The sequence below is a fragment of the Camelus ferus genome, chromosome 1, assembly GCF_009834535.1.
Source record: "Camelus ferus isolate YT-003-E chromosome 1, BCGSAC_Cfer_1.0, whole genome shotgun sequence".
Lineage (NCBI taxonomy): Eukaryota > Metazoa > Chordata > Mammalia > Artiodactyla > Camelidae > Camelus > Camelus ferus.
Window position 1 is genome coordinate 78,509,841 of NC_045696.1, and position 20,404 is coordinate 78,530,244.

At 34.7% G+C, this 20,404-nt stretch overlaps 1 protein-coding gene across 6 annotated transcripts in view; it reads right to left on the reverse strand.

Annotated features, from left to right (window-relative positions):
- NAALADL2 (N-acetylated alpha-linked acidic dipeptidase like 2) overlaps positions 1-20,404 on the reverse strand; it is a 1,180,690-nt gene that overhangs the window by 934,834 nt on the left and 225,452 nt on the right. For all 6 annotated transcript variants that reach the window (XM_032484091.1, XM_032484056.1, XM_032484093.1 and 3 more), the window contains one exon: positions 2,960-3,067. The gene's annotated coding sequence lies outside the window, so the exon portion shown is untranslated. The remainder of the gene's footprint in view (positions 1-2,959; positions 3,068-20,404) is intronic.

Sequence of the window (20,404 nt, forward strand, 5' to 3'; positions counted from 1 at the left end):
GTTAAAAGCCATGACCAACAAAGGTCAAATGTTAAAGGTAAACTTATGTTAAGTGTACATCAGAGCATCTTTCATAACATGAGGGGAATTCAAATCTGAAGTGGTTCTCAGTTTTAGAGCCACTGACGAGGTGTACATACAAGAAAGGTATGTACCCTTTTAACTATCTCAATTTAGAAGCTTCCATTATTTATTTTCATGTTGAGAATCAGTGATCTAAGCAATGGATTAGACATTTCTGTCATCAGTTCTCTAAAATCTAGAAAAATATTACAGGAATGATTGAGTTTGTTGTCTACATGTTTACTTTGTCCATATACTCTGTGCATTACTAATGAATTGAAGATAAACATATATGAATTTATTTCTTAAAGAGAATAAAGAAAATGGTTACCCACACTGTTTTCTTTTTTTTTTTTATAAAATGCCTCTATAAAACAAGACAATGAGATAACACCATTAGAAAACCTCCCTGTATAGCTCACCTTATATCTCCTAACATTTTCATTTATATGTTAATTTTATTTTCCATGATATGTGGAGGCTTCAGAGGACGTCATGTATGTTTGATAAAAGGACTGATAGTTTTTATTAACGTCAGATGTAGTGGGTCAGCCAAGGAACAGCTCTAACCAGTTCTGATCAGTTTGGGCATTAATATCCATGTACTTCAGTTTTACCTTGGTTATCAAAGAAACGGACAGAAAATACAATGCATCGCAACATGTCGGATTAGAACATCTAAAGTGGAAGCCTCTTAAAACATCATTTCAAAATTATGTATCTTTTCTACTAACAAGTGAAAAATTATCTGAAAGATCTAGCATGCCTCCCACAATACACCCGTTCTCAACTTGATCATACCTGAAGTAACTCGAATCCTTCTACAAATGCACGTGACCATGAACTAAAAAATTTAAAAAATAAACTACTCAAGCAGCAAATAATGAAGAAGCTGTTGAGAAAGCCCAAGTAAAGGCATAAAAATCCCAGTTCTTTCTAATTCTCCCTTTATCACTGGGATAACTAACTTGGCTCCCTACAGTCATGGGTTCAGTTTCCTCTTAGACATAAATTCTGATCTGAATTGAGCCGAAGGGAATAGATAAAACCCCAGAGCATATTGACTTGGCCTACTTCCCATCTTCCACTAGGCTTGTAGCCTAATTACCATTACCATCTGATAAAATGTACTTATTTTCTCAACTAAAATATACGTTTAAAAGCAGTAAAATATGATAAAAAGAAATAAATATATGTCATTGCTGTAAAAAGAAAAACAATTTTAAAAAGCAAAACTGATGGAGCCAGAAAATTGTTAGAAAATATACTTATTTAAACTACAACTGTCATTTTTCCGTATAGAATAACCTTTGTTTTAAAATATTAGTTAGGATATTAATCAAAAGAAATTAGAACTTTTAAGTACTTCTTAAAGGAACATAAAACTAGTCCCAAACAGGTGGTATGACTCTCCTTTAGCTGCTCACATGATTTGTTAGTGAAAATACCCAAAAGAGAGAAAAGAAATACCTAAAAAAATACCTGAGAGAAGCTGCTAACCCATAATTTAAAGGATAGGTTTTATTCTTAGGTTATAGTACTAGATTCAAAGTTCTCATTCTAGGTCAATTAAAGAAAAAAAAAAACCCTCAGAAAAAACATTAAACTGATGAATTATTTAAGTACTTAATGGTCAAAAATCACTTTTCCCTCCAATTCTAATGTATAATTCAAAGGGAAATTCAACCCCAAAGCTGTTTAATTTTATTTTACTTAGTTATTCTTAATTACTTAAATAGGAACACACACACAGAATTCAACAGAAGCTAGGCAATAGTATAAGTGTTTTGCAGAGTAACAAAATTTTACTAACATATATTGAGTTGGAAATGATCTTAGAAATGCATTCAATGCAATAGCCAAGTTCATTCCTTCCCCCTCCTCACCGCACACAATTTGCTTCTTTGTCCAGCTTTAAAATGCTTGAATCTGAATAGCTTTAGAAGGGGAATGGCCTCTTTCCCCACAGGTTCACCATTCCCTACTGTCTCACACCCAGCTATCTCATGCAATTCATATATTATATGTCTGACCTTCAAGGCAAAAGAATTTGCCACCTTTTAATGTAACCCCTTCATTTCATTCAAAACCAAGGGAATACTCAGAAGGTTAAGTGCTTTGTCCAAGTTCCTAAAGTATGTTTGTGGCCAGGTTGGGTCCACTCAGATTTCCTAGTTCTTGGCTCCATGCTGTCTCTTGGGCCTTTGCTATCCATGCCATGTAAAATTTCATACATAATAAGCCTGAACCATCATTTAAACATTGATTACAGCTAGTGCTCTACAGAAAAAAACGCATTTCAATCACACACGGGCATCATTTGCTCAAAACAGGAATGCTCAAGGAAGAACTGTCTTTAAAACGTGTCTTTAAACTGTAATGCCTAAATGGAAATTCACATTCTATGCATGGCCACATACAGACAGATTTTCCAAAAGGTCATCAGACCTGTATAAACTTGGAATAAATAAGAAATGCAAAGCCATGCTGTATTATGGCACAAATTGCATTGCTGATATAATTTTAAAATAAAATAGTGGGTCAACTTAAACCAGAGAGAGAGAGAGAGAGAGAGAGACTAATCTGATTACTTACAATTAAATTTACAATTGTATAAAAATCAATTGATACCACAAAGGCAAGGAATTATATCAGTATCAATAGCCACACAGAAATTATTTAGACAATACCATCCAAAGAAAATGGGCTCAAGTCCATGAAATAAAAGATGAAGAGAAATTGGAATATATAAGATTATGCCACAGAATGATGTTCACATTCTGTTCTTTTTCCAAAATTAGCAGCTATTGGCACATTATAGAGGTATGCTAAGTCACGTTATTAAAAGTTGATACAAGAATAGTCTTGCATTCTAATTAAAGCAATTAGGTCTTACTTGAATCAAATGATCCTAGTGCAACCAGAGAGTCTTTGCAGGTTACAGGACACTGACAAGCTGATCCCAGGGCTCTTCATCCAGGTGCCAACAGTCAAAGCTCATTTCCTGTTCATAAATCAAAAAAACAGAGGTGATCAATTTAAATTGGGAGTTGTATTAGATAATTTATCAGTTGCTGCCTGAATTTTATTTTTTAGTTAAGGCTTTTTAGTTAAGTTACTTTATCTGTTCTTTTTTTGTTGTTGTTAAACAGCCTGAAATTCTATTCTTTTTTGGAAGTCAAGAATGTACAAAGAGACATTTTTTTAAAGTATAGCATTTTATTTCAGGAACAGATAAATACACAGACACAGAAATACTTTTCTCTCTTGCTCTCATTTACACGTGTTTACATTTCTGCCTTAATTTATCTAGTCTAAATGGTACATTTATCTTGTGGCATGCACTGTTAAATACAATAAAGATACAGCAGAAGACACAAAATTGGATACAAGTGACATTATCTCTGTTGGAAGAAAGGGTTAACAAAAAGAAAAACATGTAGTAGAAAGAGCACATCAAGGACTGAAAACCTGGTTCCTTCATTAAAAACCTTTGTGACCATGGGTAATTCCTGTAGCTTTTAAAATATCAATCACTTTAAATTTAAGAATGAAAACAGGGACCATGAAGAACTATTGTGAGATTTAGAGACATTGTACATAACATACCTTATACATTTCCTGACATGTACTAGGTGCTCAATAATTGAATGATATTCTGTGTTATTTCAGGACATTGATAGCCTTTCCCTATTATTTTATATCTTTTACAGCCAAGATTGGTTATTTGACATTTCATGTGCAGCTGTGATATTAAGCAATAATGCCATAATTATAGAACTACTTATTTTTACTTCCCTCTTTATTTCTATATTTTTATCTTAGCATTAAGATATCAGAAAGTTATACTGTGTTTTTATCTTTCTTTTAAAATTATTCACCCTAAATAAGCTATTATTTTCTTCAATCAAGGTCAGCTTGCAGCATTGCATAAATTTGTGACTAAAGCTAAAAAAGCTCAGCTCTTTGTTGTTGAGTTAGTTTACTTTCTCTTTGCTCTCTTAATTATTTCTTCCTCATTTGAAAATTTCTCATCTCTCTTAAGCTTTATAAGATAGAAAATAATGTCATAAAGGACTCAACTACCAAAATAAGAAGTAAAATAATATTTCTGCATTTTTATCTTAAATTCCTTCTGCTTTCAGAATTGCTTAGGATAGACTCTGTAGATTCATCCACTTTGGAAGTCCCGTCCAACTCCTTTCTTTTCTCATAAACTTCAGAGCTTCTTGATATGAGGAACCTAACTTGTTTAATGCAAGAATGATAAGCTTTCTGAAACCATTTATTATCAAATAAAGTCCTTGGATCACGATTCCTGACATACATCATCAGTACAGGCACACACACATGCATACTCACACGTACAGTTCAGGACCTTTTAGAATAGCTCATTTGTGGGGAATAAAAGGGTTGTCAAATGGGGAGGACTGAAGGTCACTACTCGATTCTCAACTTTTATTTAAAAGGACCTCAAGATTCTGTTCACGGACAAGGTTGTGCAAGAAATCAATCATTGTCTTAGTACAAGTGTAGGCTTCTGCTACCATTCACCACTGAAAATGAAGAAGAAGCCATAAAGGACATGGTGTAGGCATGTCCACAGAAACTTAGGTCTTCAAGCTGCCAGTCACAGGACATCTAAGTCACAAGGGACTTTCCTTCTAACCCTTTCTCTCGGTGCCATCTGCATTCCTGTATTTGATTAAAAATTAAACTGTATAGAATTAGATAGCTGAAAAGTCATATGTCATCTTGTCTAACATAATGCCTTCCATCAATCCTTGCTTCTTCTAACACCAAATTCAAGATTGTATTTACTAAATGAACTCTAGTGTCATGTTTTGAAGTGCATTATTCACGATGTGATCTTCTCAGGTTCTTAGGGAAGCTTGCCTGAATTAGTTCCTTGTGGACTTTTCAAATATTACCTAAAGTCAGAATACTGGAACAAGATGGAAGTTTAGAGACTATCTCATTCAAATACTCATAAAAATATCTACCATCAGTTCCCACTAGACATTTTATTTGACAATAGACTTCATTCAAACCCTATATGCAATGCTTTGGGAATAAAATCTCAAAAATAAAAATCCCTACTTGTTTATGGAGAATTTTTCTCTATAAATGGTATAAATTTATATCAGAAAGACAAAATGGTACAACTCTTTAGAAAATTGTCTTTGATTCTGATGATGGCTTGATTAAAAACATCAATACACTAATGTTGGATTTTCTTAGTCACAGTATATAAAAACAAACAAACAAACAAACAAACAAAAAAAACCCAAAAGAATGCCCCAACAAATTTTCCAATGTAGCAAAGTTTCTGTGGGATGAATGTAATATCATTAATAAACCATTCTTGTATATTGTTATCAATTTGCTAGCTTATGGAGGGTGACTTTTCCTAAAATGATTTTCTTGACCCACTCTATTGATCAAGAACTAACAAAAATTCCCTGTTGTCAATCACACAAATTTCATTTTCAGTTTAACATCCATCAAAAGCCCACCATGAGGCAAGCATATAAACTTCAAATCCTGTATACAGCTTCCAGATTTTTTAATATCTTGATCTACATCTGGGATTCTTGAAAGCAAGGACTATGTCTTGGTTAGCTGTGCCCCCAGGACCGATCACTGTGCCAATAATGTATTATTGGCACAATACCAGTATTGTTAGTTAAAAGGCATCTGTGACTCTCAACATTTCCAGTCTTTTCCACATCACAGATCTCTTCACAGCCTGTTGGAAAAACACTCTGAGCAGCCCCTCTTGTCTTTTCTAGTGCTGGTCTTCCTAAGACATTTATTTTGCTTTCTTTTGTCTACTTTTCTACTCATCCGCCAAGATTCACCTCTGTCATGAAATCTATTCCAACTAAGGCATGTAATTTCTCTCTAATCTTTCCAACATTGTGCTACAATGAACTCTAATTTTCGGGAGAAGAGTGGAAAATCAGATTGGCATTCCTTACATATTCCCCACAGCTCCTAACTCCAAGTTTGGCACACAGTGCTACTACTATAGAGGATACAGATGATTTCTGAGCTGGGAAAGATACAAGTTCCTTGTTGATGAATTAGATCAGGGATCGGCAGACTATAGGCCTAGGGCCAAATTCAGCCTTCTCTCTGTTTTTGTAAATAAAATTTTATTGGAACACAGCCACATCCATTTATCCATATATTGTCTATGGCTGCTTTCCTGCTATGATAGCAGAGTTGTGCAGTTGCAACAGAGATTGTCTGGCCCACAAGCCTATAATATCTATTATCTGGTTCATTGCAGAATAAGTTTGCCAATCAGTATATTAGTTCAGTGGTTGTCCAGTGTGGGCCCAAGATGAGATGTGGGCCAATTACAGCCTTAAAAACTGTGGTTAGACAACACTCTAGAATCCAGTTCTTAAAGGGCGGTCCCTGAACTGGCAGTACTGGTATCATCCGGAAACTTGTTAGAAGTGCAACATCTCAGACTCCATCCCAGACTACAGATCAGAAACTCTGCCGGTGGGATCAGTAAGCACTGGTTTTACCAGCCCTTCAGGGGAGTCTAATGCACACTTAAATTTGAGAACTGCTGGATTAGTTCAAGAAAGGAGCATTGATTAACACCTGGCCGTAACGACTTGGTCTGGCTATGGCAGATCCTTTTTCAACTGCTACTAGTGTGTACAGAGTTTCAAGTGATTAAGAGGTATCTATTATATTTCATCTGCCCTGAGTCATAACACCTTGGGCTTACTCTGAAAGAACACTAAGGAACAGGATTACCTTGATGTGGGAATTGCTACAGAACTTTCAGTAAATGCTAATATAGCCACCAGCTGTATATCCAAAGGAAAGACAATATACCAAGTGCCAAATCTATCCAAAAATAGATTGAAATATCAAAGCAATATAGCAGATAAGCTCCAGTTTTTATAGGGCTGCCTGTCAGGACAAACCTTTGCACAATGATTCTCAGCAGGGACACAGGAGAAGCGGACTACAGCTCAGTATGAAACCGTGCTCATCAAGGATTTGTTCCAACATGCATATCCCCAGCTCTTAGTCTCAAATGTGGCCAGACAGAATTTTCCATGATAGTGTGTGGGTAGAAATAAGCAATAATCACTGTCAAGTCTTATAGAAGGTAGCAACTACCTAGCATTCCCTCTGGAAAAACTATATAGTTGCATTATGTAATATATATAATTTTCATAAAATAATGTTTGTTTACCTTTACAATAAATCCCCTTCTTTATTGTTTCTCTCTAAAATACAGATTAACACCAGCAGTTATGGCTATGATATGAAAGGATTATAATCTATAAAAAATAATGGCAAGGTATTGATAAGAGATAAACATGATAATTTTTTTTTCTGGAAAGACCGTTGCCTCAATGTATTATATTTAATGTTGAAAGGTCAGCAGCTATATCAGAAATAACAGTAAAATTATTTAACCTATTGAAGAGTCCCTACATAAAGGTTAAAAGAAACACATGTCGATCAATACAAATAAACTATTGAATGACAGCCTCTAGAAAGTTCACATTATTTCCTAGTCATAAAAAATCATTATGTTTCCACACAACAGTATAACCATTATTTCTCTTTTGAAAAATGGCACATAGATTCTATATGCCCAAAGTCTATATAAACATTCTATTCAATATCCATTTAAGAGTGCTTTTATTTCGACATATATCTATGAAAAATAGGAAAAGCATTCAGATCTGCTGTGTAATAGAAAATTCAGAAATATGGGTCTGGATTTCACACTTAAGAATTTATTAAATGATTGACCACTGTCCAGATAATCTGTTCAAATTCTGATTCAGTGACTTAAAATTCACAAATTTAAATCAAGATTAACAAATATATGGTTTGGTACCCATATGTATAACACAGCCCAAATTCAAAGAGGAAGAACGTACAATTACCCATCTATACAGGAACTACCAGCCCATGTAAAGATTAAAATTATACTTTATTCAGAAATAATTCACAGTGGAGAGACATAATACTTATCTAGAAAGACAGTGGGTCACAACTTGCATGAAACAAGGAAGCAGCAGAGGCTGAGTACATTAAAGAAAATAATTTAAGGAGTGGAAAATTAGGCTAAATGTTAGAAACCTTTCATAGCAATCCATTAGCCTCTAGAATCAACCTGCAGCTGAAGCATCTTCAATTGAGTCATTTAAAATTAGACAAGAGCCCGTTTCGCCAAAGTACCACAGGGAATTATTGATAGAGAATGAGTGGTAAGATGAACTAAATGAATAATTTTTTTCTTTTACTCTTAAGTTAGATTTTTTGCATATCTAACTGCCATGATTTCACACACATTAAAAAACAGAAGATAAAAATGCTCTGAAAGTTATTGTTGTTATTATACCACATCAATTCATATTGTTTTTATTTTTTTCCAAAACAAGGGGAAAACAGGATAAAAACAATTTGAGACAAAAACTACTCTTGAATAGTTCATTCAAAAAATTCAAAGAAAAGGTATATTAAAAGACAGTACATTCATTCATAAAATTCGCATAGTTAAAACCATATTTAATTACCAGCCATATCCCAGTACAACACATAACACAGAGTCGGTTATCAGCAAATACTAAATGAATAAGCAAACATCTCCCCTCTGGAGATTGTTTCTTATAGGGTTTATGCACTTGAGATGTAGGCTTATTGTATTCATTAATTACTGAGACCCAAGCCTGACTGCCTGGGCTCAAAACTTGGCTTTGCTACTTAGTAGCTATGTGTCCTTGAGCAAGTTAGTTAGCTTCACTGTATCTCAGTTCTTTTCATCTGAAAAATGAGGAGAGATTATAATAGTAGTAGCTGCCTCCTGGATTTTTTTTTTAAATACTAGTAACTTAATAGTAATAAAGCACAGAACCTGGTAGATCGTAATGACTCACTAACGGTAATCACTTATTATCATCAACTGCTACCAAGGTGTACAGTGACCGACAGGGTAGGAGATTCTAGGAAAATAGTCTAGAAAGTGTCAGAGAGGACAGGTTGAAGTGACAAGCCAAAAATTCTTAGTATATAACCTATTTACTAATACACTATTAAGTGAAGTAAGCTACAAAAAGAGAGAAAAATACCATATATCACTTATATGTGAAATCCTAAAAAAAAAAAAAAAAAGACAAATGAACTTATGTACAAATCAGAAAGACTCACAGACATAGAAAATAAACTTAAGGCTACCGGGGGAAGAGGGTGGGAAGGAATAAACTGGGAGTTTGAGATTTACAGATACTAACTAATACATATAAAACAGATTAAAAAAATTCATACTGTTTATCACTGGAAACTATATTCAGTATCTTGTAGTAAATTATGGTGAAAAAGAATATAAAAATGAATATATGTATGTTCATGTATGACTGAAGCATTATGCTGTACACCAGAAATTGACACATTTTAAAATGACTATACTTCAATAAAAATATATACATATAAAAATAATTTTAAAAAATCAGTCAGTTCCTTTATAAGATTATTATGGATGTAAGTGGTTATTCTCCCCCAAGTTAAAAGAAACCTGACCCTTTCTTCCCAGACCTCTCGTCAGTAAATGGTTACTTAGCCTTAGCCCTCTAGGCTTTGTGCTGTATGTCAAGTTCTTGATCCCAGCAAGGCAGCCCAACAAGTTATTAGTAAAACACTAGGCCACTTTGGTTTTCTGGATTTCATACAGTGCCACCATCCCTGCCAGCTGTCCATAAATATAAATTGATATATGTAGATTTAGGGATAATTGCTGCCTGATCAATTAACTCAAAGATTTCCAATGTAAGTTATAAGTCAGTCTCTCTGGGTTTTAATTTCAGCTAAACCATGAGCTCTGTCATTTTGGGCAAGTTACTTTACCCTTAGGCTTATTTCCTCATTTGTAAATGGGGAAATTATATAAATTATATCATCTCATTAGGTTATATTAAGGATTAAAAATCAGATAATTCATGAAAAATGCTTTCAAGTGCCCTGGAGAAACACTATCCAGGTACAAATCCTAGTCACGGTATTTATTAGCTGTGTGTACTGGTGCGCCTTACTTAGCCTCACTGTGCCTTATAAGTGCATAGAAAAATGCCAGCTATTGCTATGGAAATAACTTTATTGGAATATAATTTATACAATACATCGAATGTGTGTAATTCAGTGATTTTTAGTAAAGTATACAGCAAGGTAACCATCACCATAATCAGGCTTTAGAACATTTCTTTACCCCCAAATTTTCCTTGTGCCCACTTGTGTAGTCAATCCTCACTCCCAATCAGCCTCAGGCAACTACTGATCAGCTTTTTGTCTCTATGGCTTGGCTGCTTTGGGATTTTTGATATTGCAATCATATAACATGTAGTCTTTGTTTTCTGGTGTCCTTTACTTAGCATAATAGTTTTGAGGTTCATCATAACATGTATCAGGACTCCATTCCTTTTTATTGCCAAATAACGTTCCACTGTATAGATGTACCTGCTATTATAGATAGATACAAATACAGATAGATACAGGTATCTCATCATCATCCTATAATAATGAGAGATCTAAGGATTTTTTTCCTTTTTCCTTTCCAGGCTGTTCTCTAAGATTACATTTTATTTAAGGACAGTCTTTCACTGTTAAATAAATAGGAGCCTTTGGGGTTTCATCCGTTTCTCTGTCAATTAAAATTATGTCTAGACTAGTGAGAACAAACTGAACACATTTCCAGACTGTCAATATGTTTCATGATGTATGTCCTTTTTTTCCATTCCTTCCTATTATCACTTCCATTTCAAGTTGGTGACTCACCATTCCTCTTAAAGTCTGTGACAAGTCATCATTCCCTTGATGTTTCCCACGGATCCTTGAGACAATTCATACTCTCAATGAGCATATGAATAATAATGGAAGCCAGTGGTCAGAGAAAGGGGATGGCAGGGATTCTAGGACCTAAAAAACACTGGAATGGATGATCACCTAAACTGAGTATGTAGAGGGAAAAGAGCCAATAGTGGAATATTAAGGAACTTAACTTGTAAAAGGTGATAAGAGGAGGATCTATGAGGCATATAAAAGAAGTGAGGATAATAGAAGAAAATAGTCAAAAGTGCAAAGGAGTAGAATCTCAAAAATGTGCAAAGGTTTAGGCAACACAGAGGTCAAGTAACAACAGCACTGGGAGCACATGCAGTAGCTCCAAGGCAGGAGCATGTTTGAGATTATTTAAGGCAGGCGATGCAAATGAATGTGTACAGCACAATGCGGATTCTTTGTATACTTTGGATAACAGTCCTCTTTGTGGGTGTCTTTTCATTCTCTTGATAGTGACTTTCACAAACTAGAAGGTTTTTGGTTTTAATGAAGTTCAACTTATCCATTCTTTCCATAGACCATGCCTTTAATGTTGTATCTATAAAGTCATCTCTAAACCCAAGGTCATCTAGATTTTCTTCTGTGTTATAGTCTAGGATGGAGCAACTGGACATAAAGCATTAAAGAGTTACAGGGATTGTGGTGAAGTGGGGAGCAGCAACAGACACTCAGCTCCAGCAGACTGTTGCCATGTACAGTAAGTTCAGGAATGTCAGGTCTTCTTCAAATATGCCTAAAATAAATGTGGGGGATGTCTCAATTTTTAAATGTTTTCACAAATACATTTTTAAAAACACACTGTGTATAAAAATAATAATACAGCATGACCAAGTGGAATTTATTTCAGATACACAGGGTGGTTCAACATTCAAAACACCAATTATTAATTGGTGGTTTAACTTCATTAAAAACAATCCATCATATCAATAGTCTAGAAAGGAAAATTACATAATCATATCAATATATGCAGAAAAAGTATCTGACAAAATTCAGCACCTATTCATGATAAACCTCTCAGCAAACTAAAAATAGAGGGGTACCTCTTCAATATGAAGAAAACTATCTAAAAAAAAATCCTAGAGCTAACATCATGCTTAATGATGAGAACTAGACACTTTCCCGCTACGATCAAGAACAAGGCAAGTATGTTCCCTCTTACCGTTTATTTTCAATACCTAGATGTCCTAAATAATGCAATAAGAGAAAAAAAAGTACCAGACATACAGACTGGGAAGGAAGAAATAAAACTGTCTTTGTTCACAGATGATATGATTGTCTATTTAGAAAATCTGAAAATGTCAACAAAAGACTCCTTGGAACTAAGAAGCAATTACAGCAGAGTTGATATATAAGGTGAATATAAAAAGGTCAGTTGCTTTCCTAGATACCAGTGATGAACAAGTGAAATTTGAAATTAAAAACACTATACTATTTACATTAGTACCCCCTCAAAATTAAAGACTTATGTGTAAATCTAACAAAATATATACAAGAGCTATAATAGGACAGCCACAATACTCTGATGAACAAAATTAAAGAACCAAGTAAATAGAGAGATATTCCAAGTTCATAGATAGGAGACTTAACATTGTCAAAATGTCAGTTCTTCCCAACTTGATCTATAGCTTTAGTGCAATCCTAATCAAAATCCCAGCATTCAATGAGAACAAAGTCTGAAGGTTGATGTTACCTGACTTCAGGACTTAACAATAAAACTATAGTAATCAACATAGTGTGATATTGGTGAAAGAATAGACAAACCCCTGGAACAGAATAAAGAGCAAGAAGTAGATCCAAATATAATCAGCTAATCTTTGACAAAGGAGTAGAAACAAATCAATTGATAAATGGTAGTCTTTTTTCAAATGGTGTTTGGAAAATTAGATAGCCACAAGTGAAAAAAAAGAAAGATCTAGATACAGAAATTACAATATTCACAAAAATTAACTCAGAATCTTAGACCTAATGTAAAATGCAAAACTATGAAATTCCTAGACTATAACACAGAAGAAAATCTAGATGACCTTGGGTTTAGAGATGACTTTATAGATACAACATTAAAGGCATGGTCTATGAAAGAATGGATAAGTTGAACTTCGTTAAAACCAAAAACCTTCTAGTTTGTGAAAGTCACTATCAAGAGAATGAAAAGACACCCACAAAGAGGACTGTTACCCAAAGTATACAAAGAATCCGCATTGTGCTGTACACCAGAAATTGACACATTGTAACTGACTGTACTTCAATAAAAAAAGAATCCTTAAAACTCAATAATAATAAAATGAATGGCTCAATTAAAAATGGGCAAAAGATCTGAACAGACACCTCACAACTGACAAAACTTAGAAGCAACTAAGATGTCCTTTGATAGATGAACAGATGAATGAACAATGGTATATGCAGACAATGGAAGATCATTCAGCACTGAACAAAAAATGGAGTACAAAGCCACAACAATATATGAATGAAACTTAAATGCCTATTACCAAGTGAAAGAAGACAATCTCCAAGGTCAGTGCTGGTTCATCAGTTGTAACAAATGTACCACACTGAGGGGTATGTTGATGGTAGGAGAGGCTGTGCATCATCCCAGTGATGAAACGATACATTGGAACTCTCCGAACTTTCTGTTCAACTTTGCTGTGAACCTAAAACTGCTCTAAAAATAAAGTCTATTGTTCTAAAAAATTACCGAATAAATTTAAAGCAAAAACACACACAGTGTGAGCCAAATAAAACATGTTACTAGACTGGATTACAATTTGTTTAAAGACTATGGTAGTATATACACTCCAAGACTTAAGGTACAATTAACAATAGGTAGAAAACATTCACATGGGAATAAGGAGTAAATAAAAAGGGTAACTATTATATCATCTGCTATTTCTGGAACTGGAAGGAAATCCTAAGTACTAAAAAGTCAGTGGAGAATTATTTTCATATTCTCAATGAAAAATACTTCTTTTTAGGAAGCAGAATCCTAGGAGACAAGATGGCAGAGTAGAGAGACTCACAGCTCGCTCTCTCCCACAAATATACCAAGAATTACACCTACAAACCCACTGAATCTCACAGAACACTTACTGAACTCTGGCAGAGTGACTCTCATTTCAAAATACAAGAAGATTCTCACAAAATCTGATAAACAACAAGTTTATACTGTATAGAACAGAGAACTATATTCAATATCTTATAATAACTATGGTTAAAAAGAGTATGAAAACAAATATATATATATGTATGTTCCTATATGACTGAATTGTGTTGTACACCAGAAATTGACACAACGCTATAAACTGATTATACTTTAATAAAAATATTAAAAAAAAAAAAAGGAAAGCAGAATCCAGGCTTCTACCACTTCATATGTAACTGATTGAAAACTAACAATATCCAAAAATTTCTCTAGTAAAATATGAGAAAGGAGGATATAACCTTTCTACCCAAGTCCATCATGCAAACATATATTTAGAGAAAAATTAAATACAACACCTAGAATAAGGCCAAAGCACTATTCAAATAAAAGTAAGATGTAAGTTTCAGGAGAGCATGGACTTTCTTTCATTTAATGATTTATCCCTAGAATCTAAAACAATGCCTAATACAGAAAAAATACTAAATAAATATTTGATTAATAAATACATGAATTATATATTCACTTTAGAAAAAAATCATTCTACTTGTACTGTGGGCCAGCATGGAGAGAGGAACTTGTTAGCAGTCTACTGCAGCTGTTCAGCTATAAAATAATGAGGATGTGGAAAAAAACAATAGCAGAGGAAACAGGTGAATGCTGCCAACAAGAGCATAAACAAAGGTCTGCTTAGAACAATGAGAGTCAGTCACTGAAAGCACCAGAAACTGAAGGACTGGAAGACAAGAGCCCAGGAAAGATATTAGAAGGAAAATTGACTTGATGAAGGAAAGGGATCACAAGACAACAATGTCACAGATGCTCAGAGAGAACAGATTGAGGAGACATAAAAAAACAATCGAGTGTACATGGGGGCCAACTACTGTGCATAGGGCTGGAATTAGGGATGAGGTAAGTGAAACACCTTGGGCAAAAAAAATTGAAGGGGCATCAAGATACTCTGTAATAAAGACAAATAATATTTAAATATATACTTTAAAAGAGAAGATTAATGCCAAAGAATCCATGGTAAACAAAATATCAAACTCCTAAGTAAAGACAGGTTGGTTGGTTGTGTTATTACCCCGTGTTGTTGTGCTCGCTGACAGCCCGCAGTTCCTGGACCTGCAAAGCCTTTGCTTTCCCATTGGGTAGGTTTATGGGATTGACAATGGTGTGCCAACAGATTGGGCAGGATGGAACTTTATATATAGTCTTTTTTTTTTTTTAACGGAGAGCTATTATTAACTTTTTCCATTTGATTCAAAACATGAAGGATATTTTAATAAGTGGATATGGGGCACGCCTTTTTCTTTTAACACAGTTTCCAAGATAACTTGGCACGGCACTGAGACTTGGAAAGCTTCCTTTGGGTTTAACAATTATAAATTGTTGGTGACTTAGTGGGAGTTGTCTCAATGTATTAGTGAAGGGAGAGGCCAGACTGCAGCTGATTAAAGAGAGAAGAGGCTGAAGGCAGAGGGCCAGAAAGGGAGATGTTTGAAGATAGAGAGTAAATAATCCACAAGGCAATACAATTTCTACACTGCTCTTTTATTCAGAGATTTGCCCAAATCTCTTTGCAGGGAGGCAAAAATAGAGTTAAAAAAAAAAAAAAAGGAAAACAGTAGTCATTCCTACCATGATGCTTTAGAGACTCGCATCTTCACTGAGGCATGACGCTGACTTCTGATGCCTGAGGCTCTGTGCTAACAGACCAATATCACCACTGTTTCAATCAGAACATTTCTGAAATGTTTCCAATAACATGTATGTTGACATATCTTTCTACTAAACATACCATATCCCAGGAATCATCTCCATAAAGAATGATTATCTTGAAAACTGGATGATTGCTATGAAACAACAACAAAAATGCAATTTTGCAATACCATTTAGATTTAGTGTGAAACACAGTAAATCTCCCACTTGTTAACCTTTCAGATGCACAGATATCTCACAGGAGAAATTTATAAATGTAATCTCAGGGACAAAATGATCCTTGAAACTTAATTATGTCTTTACCCTTAGAATTTTCCAAAACGAGTATGCAAATGCAGGCATATGAATGATGCCCCAATGAAAACTGTCTCAATGTCAACAAAGGTGAAGGAGTACTCAGTAAATAAAAGGGGAAAGTTTCTAATTAAAACAGAATTAAACACTTCAAGCAGAAAACCATGTTTTTAATTGTTTTATGGGACTAATCTCAAAAGGGTAAAGTCTGATGAATTAAGTTATAGTTTTGTCAAGCCCAAGGCTTCCTCCTTAGACATATTTCACTGGTGGTTAAATGAGAAAAAGTAGAGAAGACGCTTCCTCCTACAAGAATGGAAACTGGAAGGGCACTAAGAAGGTACATGTGTAAATACATAAAACTAACACAATGTGTTCCTAAGAAGAAAACAATAATCTATTTTAAGTTAATAAATGTTTTTCTCTTCAAATATTGTAGTGCTTCTCAATGTATGTCAGAACTAGCTCCATGAATCAACTCTGGGTTTTGTGAAAAGTCAGATTCTGGGCCCATCAGAATGAGAATCTGAATGGGGGGGCCCAGAATCTGCATTTTTAACAAATTTCACCAAGTGATCCTCAAGGGTGACAAATTTTAAGAGGCACTGAGGATGATATACTATGTATGCTATCATTTATAGAATATGTCTACCATTTATATATAATGAATCTAACAGTGGAAAATAAATCTACCATTCTATCAAAAAACATCACAAAAATGTGGAAACTACTCACAACAAAGTCAGCATATGAGATCCATGAAGACAAGTGAAATATCATCAATAGGTATTTGCTGAATGTTTACAATAAATGCAATAAATAAATCTAATATATAAAAAAATTCCTATTTGTAGGAAGTTCGCAGTTTGTGCACTTAATATGATTTCTCACTCTTTTTCTAATGTTTTAGAACTCAGATACTTTCCAATCTTTCTTTTGCATATTCCCCAAATAACAATATTCTCCTAAAAAAGTGCAATGCATTTTAATATGAACACGGAATCACCATATTAGTATTTCAGTATTTGTTTACTGAAGTATTCCAAAAGGCTTACAAAGACTTTATGGGTTGCCTCAGAATTACTCACTTTCTTATCAGGCTATTTCAAAATATAAAAGTACAAAGCTGTAGTTAGCACACAGTATATCTTTAGAAATATATAGCCATCTATGACCACACTGCGAGAAATACAGTCTTGCCCTGCAGCTCGGAGGGAAGTGAATTTCAAAAAGGTTAATTCTTAATTAATAGCTCTTAATTAAAACTTTACATCTTATTTCTTTTATTTGAGCAAGTCATTAATATTTTAGTTTAATATGTGATATGTCATACTCCCTCAGAATCAGCCTTAGCACCACAAGGTACACAGCCAGTTTCACAGATGCAAAAGGGCCTGGGGAAGGAAATCGTCATGGGGAAATTGTCATCTTCAAATAGAATTTCCACTGTTTTAAGGGAATTTCTTCTAACACTCAAAAAACTTATGAACAAGCATGTATACAGTTGCTTAAAAACCTCCTCCAAGGATTGCACCTTTAAGAAATGGTGCACAAATCTGCACAACAGTAGCTGCCAACTCTTTAATTTATGTAAGATTGACTCTGATAAAAACAAATATTTTTCCAGCTGTTCACTTACCATAAATCTTAAAAATCTCCAGTATAGTAAAAGTTATGTATCTACCAGAATGTTTCTCTTCTCTTTAATATTTTCTGATTTATTCGGCCACAGAAACTTCGACTGTGCTCAGGGCCTCATTTTCAAAGAATAATGCAGTAACATCAATAATAACAGTGACCATATATTAAATACCAAGTAGCAGTCAGGGGTTGGGAACTTGACGCAAACCATGACTAATCCTCAAATACTCTCTATGCCAATCCATGTAGGATTTATTACCATCCCAGCTTTACAGATTAGGAAAGAGGCTCAGAAATGTAAATTCACTTAACCAAAGGGACTTGATTATTAGGAAGCAAAATTTCTAATCTGATGCTCATTCAACTGCCCTTAGTCCACTTAAGCTAAAATTAGAGGACAGTGAGTAAGTCAGTCTCTCTTTCTCTCTCTCTTCCACACTTTCATCTCCTCTTTCCAGCTGACTCTTTCTCTGGCTATCATATGGAATTTGTTTTCCATCTTCTTTTCTTTCTATGAAAAAAGCATTAAATGTATGTATATGTTGACTAAAGAAAAAAATGTTCTTATTTAGGAAGACTTTTCAATATGGCATGGATTTTACACAGAACAACATATAAATTAATGAGATTAAAAGAATAGATTTATTAGCTGGCTAAACCAGTCAACTTTGTAGTGTCACAGATGACTCCAGGCCAAGGACCCTTCCACTTGATTTACTGAATTAATATGTGTTGCTCTTTGACTTTTTTTAAAAGCAAATTAATTATATGCTTTTTAAAAAATTAAAGCCCAAAAGTAACCACTTTAAATTTAGTTGCATTATATTTATACATGTGAACCGATTTTATTAATAACATTTGTTAGAATGTAGCTAAACTATTCGAAAAGACCTTCGTCAATTAAAAAAATTGTATTTCCATTTTATCTTGTTAATCACTCTTTGAAGCAAAATCTAGAAGGGTTTAAGTCTGAGAAATTTTTTGCAAAATTAGAGTTCCTTGGAAAGCAGGGGAATCCAATGATACAGTATTAGCCATATACTGGACTCTTCAGAAAATGTTAAGAATTCCTCAAACCAAGCCTTATTACCATGGCCCAGAAGAGAAAGAGCATAAATTAAGTTCGGGACCATGACTTTCCTGGCACAATACAGGATTCAGTTTTTACCTTTCTGGAGCATCTGACTGGAGTGAGGTTTGGAGCAGGTATTGTTATAGGTATAAAATGGGAGGGAGCACGGCAGACAAAAGAAGGAGAAAAGTACAGGGAAGCCATCCGTCATACGCCTCTTGTGCTCCTGTTTTGCTGAGTCAATGGCTTTGGCTGCTCCTTCACTCAGGACACTTTTTAAGATCATCATAGGAATGCATCAGGTCGTCCTGAAATGCACCTGGTCTCCCTCTAGTCAAAGAACCAGCTTGCTCACTGACTGCTATAAAAGCAGTGGGTCCCCTCAGCTCAGGTTCTTTGTTGGTGGTATACTCAGTGCTCATGCCAGCTCTAGCTGCCTTAGCATCACAAGGTACACAGCCAGTTTCTGATCTGCATGATCCTGGGGTATTCTGAGCTTGGAGAGCCAGCACAGCTACTGTGACTTCTGTTCTTTCTGTGAGTGACCCCAGGAGTCCTGTGTCTTCTGTCAGCATACATGGAACTCTAGTAGGCACTATATCTGTTTCCATAGGAGTTCCGCTGCTTTTAGCTCTCCTCCACACCACCAGCCTTCTGAACACTAAGGTTATTCTCGTAAAGAGAGAAATGCCAACAAGGAGCCGTATTTTCCTTTTAGGCCAGTTTCCATGAAAAATGATAGAATCCAGGGTCTTCGGCCCCAGCACTCCTGCCTCACTGCCTCACAATTTTCATCTCACTGGCAATGAACATTGAATTTTCAGGAGGAGGCCTGTTCATTAACATAGATTTTAAGTATTCTCTCTCAGCTGTTTACTTGAAGAAGGAAAACATTTAGTGGAATAATGTCATATTCCAAATGCTTTGGCTTAAAAAAAATTGTATTTTTATCAACTCTTAAAAATCCTGTGACAGAATATTCCACAGATTTCCTCTTATTAACTAGAATAATTATGCTTTATTACAGCTCAGATCTAAAGTTATAGCCTGTTTCACCTAAATATTATTGGATTCATAATTATTAGCATAATGTGTTAATACAGGGCACACATCTTATTTTATTATTTTAAAAACTACCAAGAAATCAAAAGAAAAAATTTACCACAAGATGATATATTACCCGTGTCTCCCCACCCCCATCTCTCTGTTTCTCTCCATCACCCACTCCCCAACTCCCCCCTGCTCTCACTCTCTCTTTCTCACTCTGGTTAAATATTTAACAATCATTTAAATTCAACAACAGTCTGCTTAAGTTGAAAATATTGAAATTAGTCATGTAAAAAATCATTTTAAAGTCAAGCACCGGAAACACACATTTTGTGCACTTCATTTCATTTTATAGTCTCTAAGAACTATTACAATTTTTAATAAACTTGTATCTGGGATTTGAAGCCAAATACTTACACTCAAAAGGCAAGAATTTATTAACCAAAAGACACCCAAAGTGGTGCTAAAATGTATTCCCCAGTGATAAGTTTTAAATGGGTTGTAAAAACTGCATTTTATTAATCCAGTCACAATTAAAGAACAACAGCTGTCCC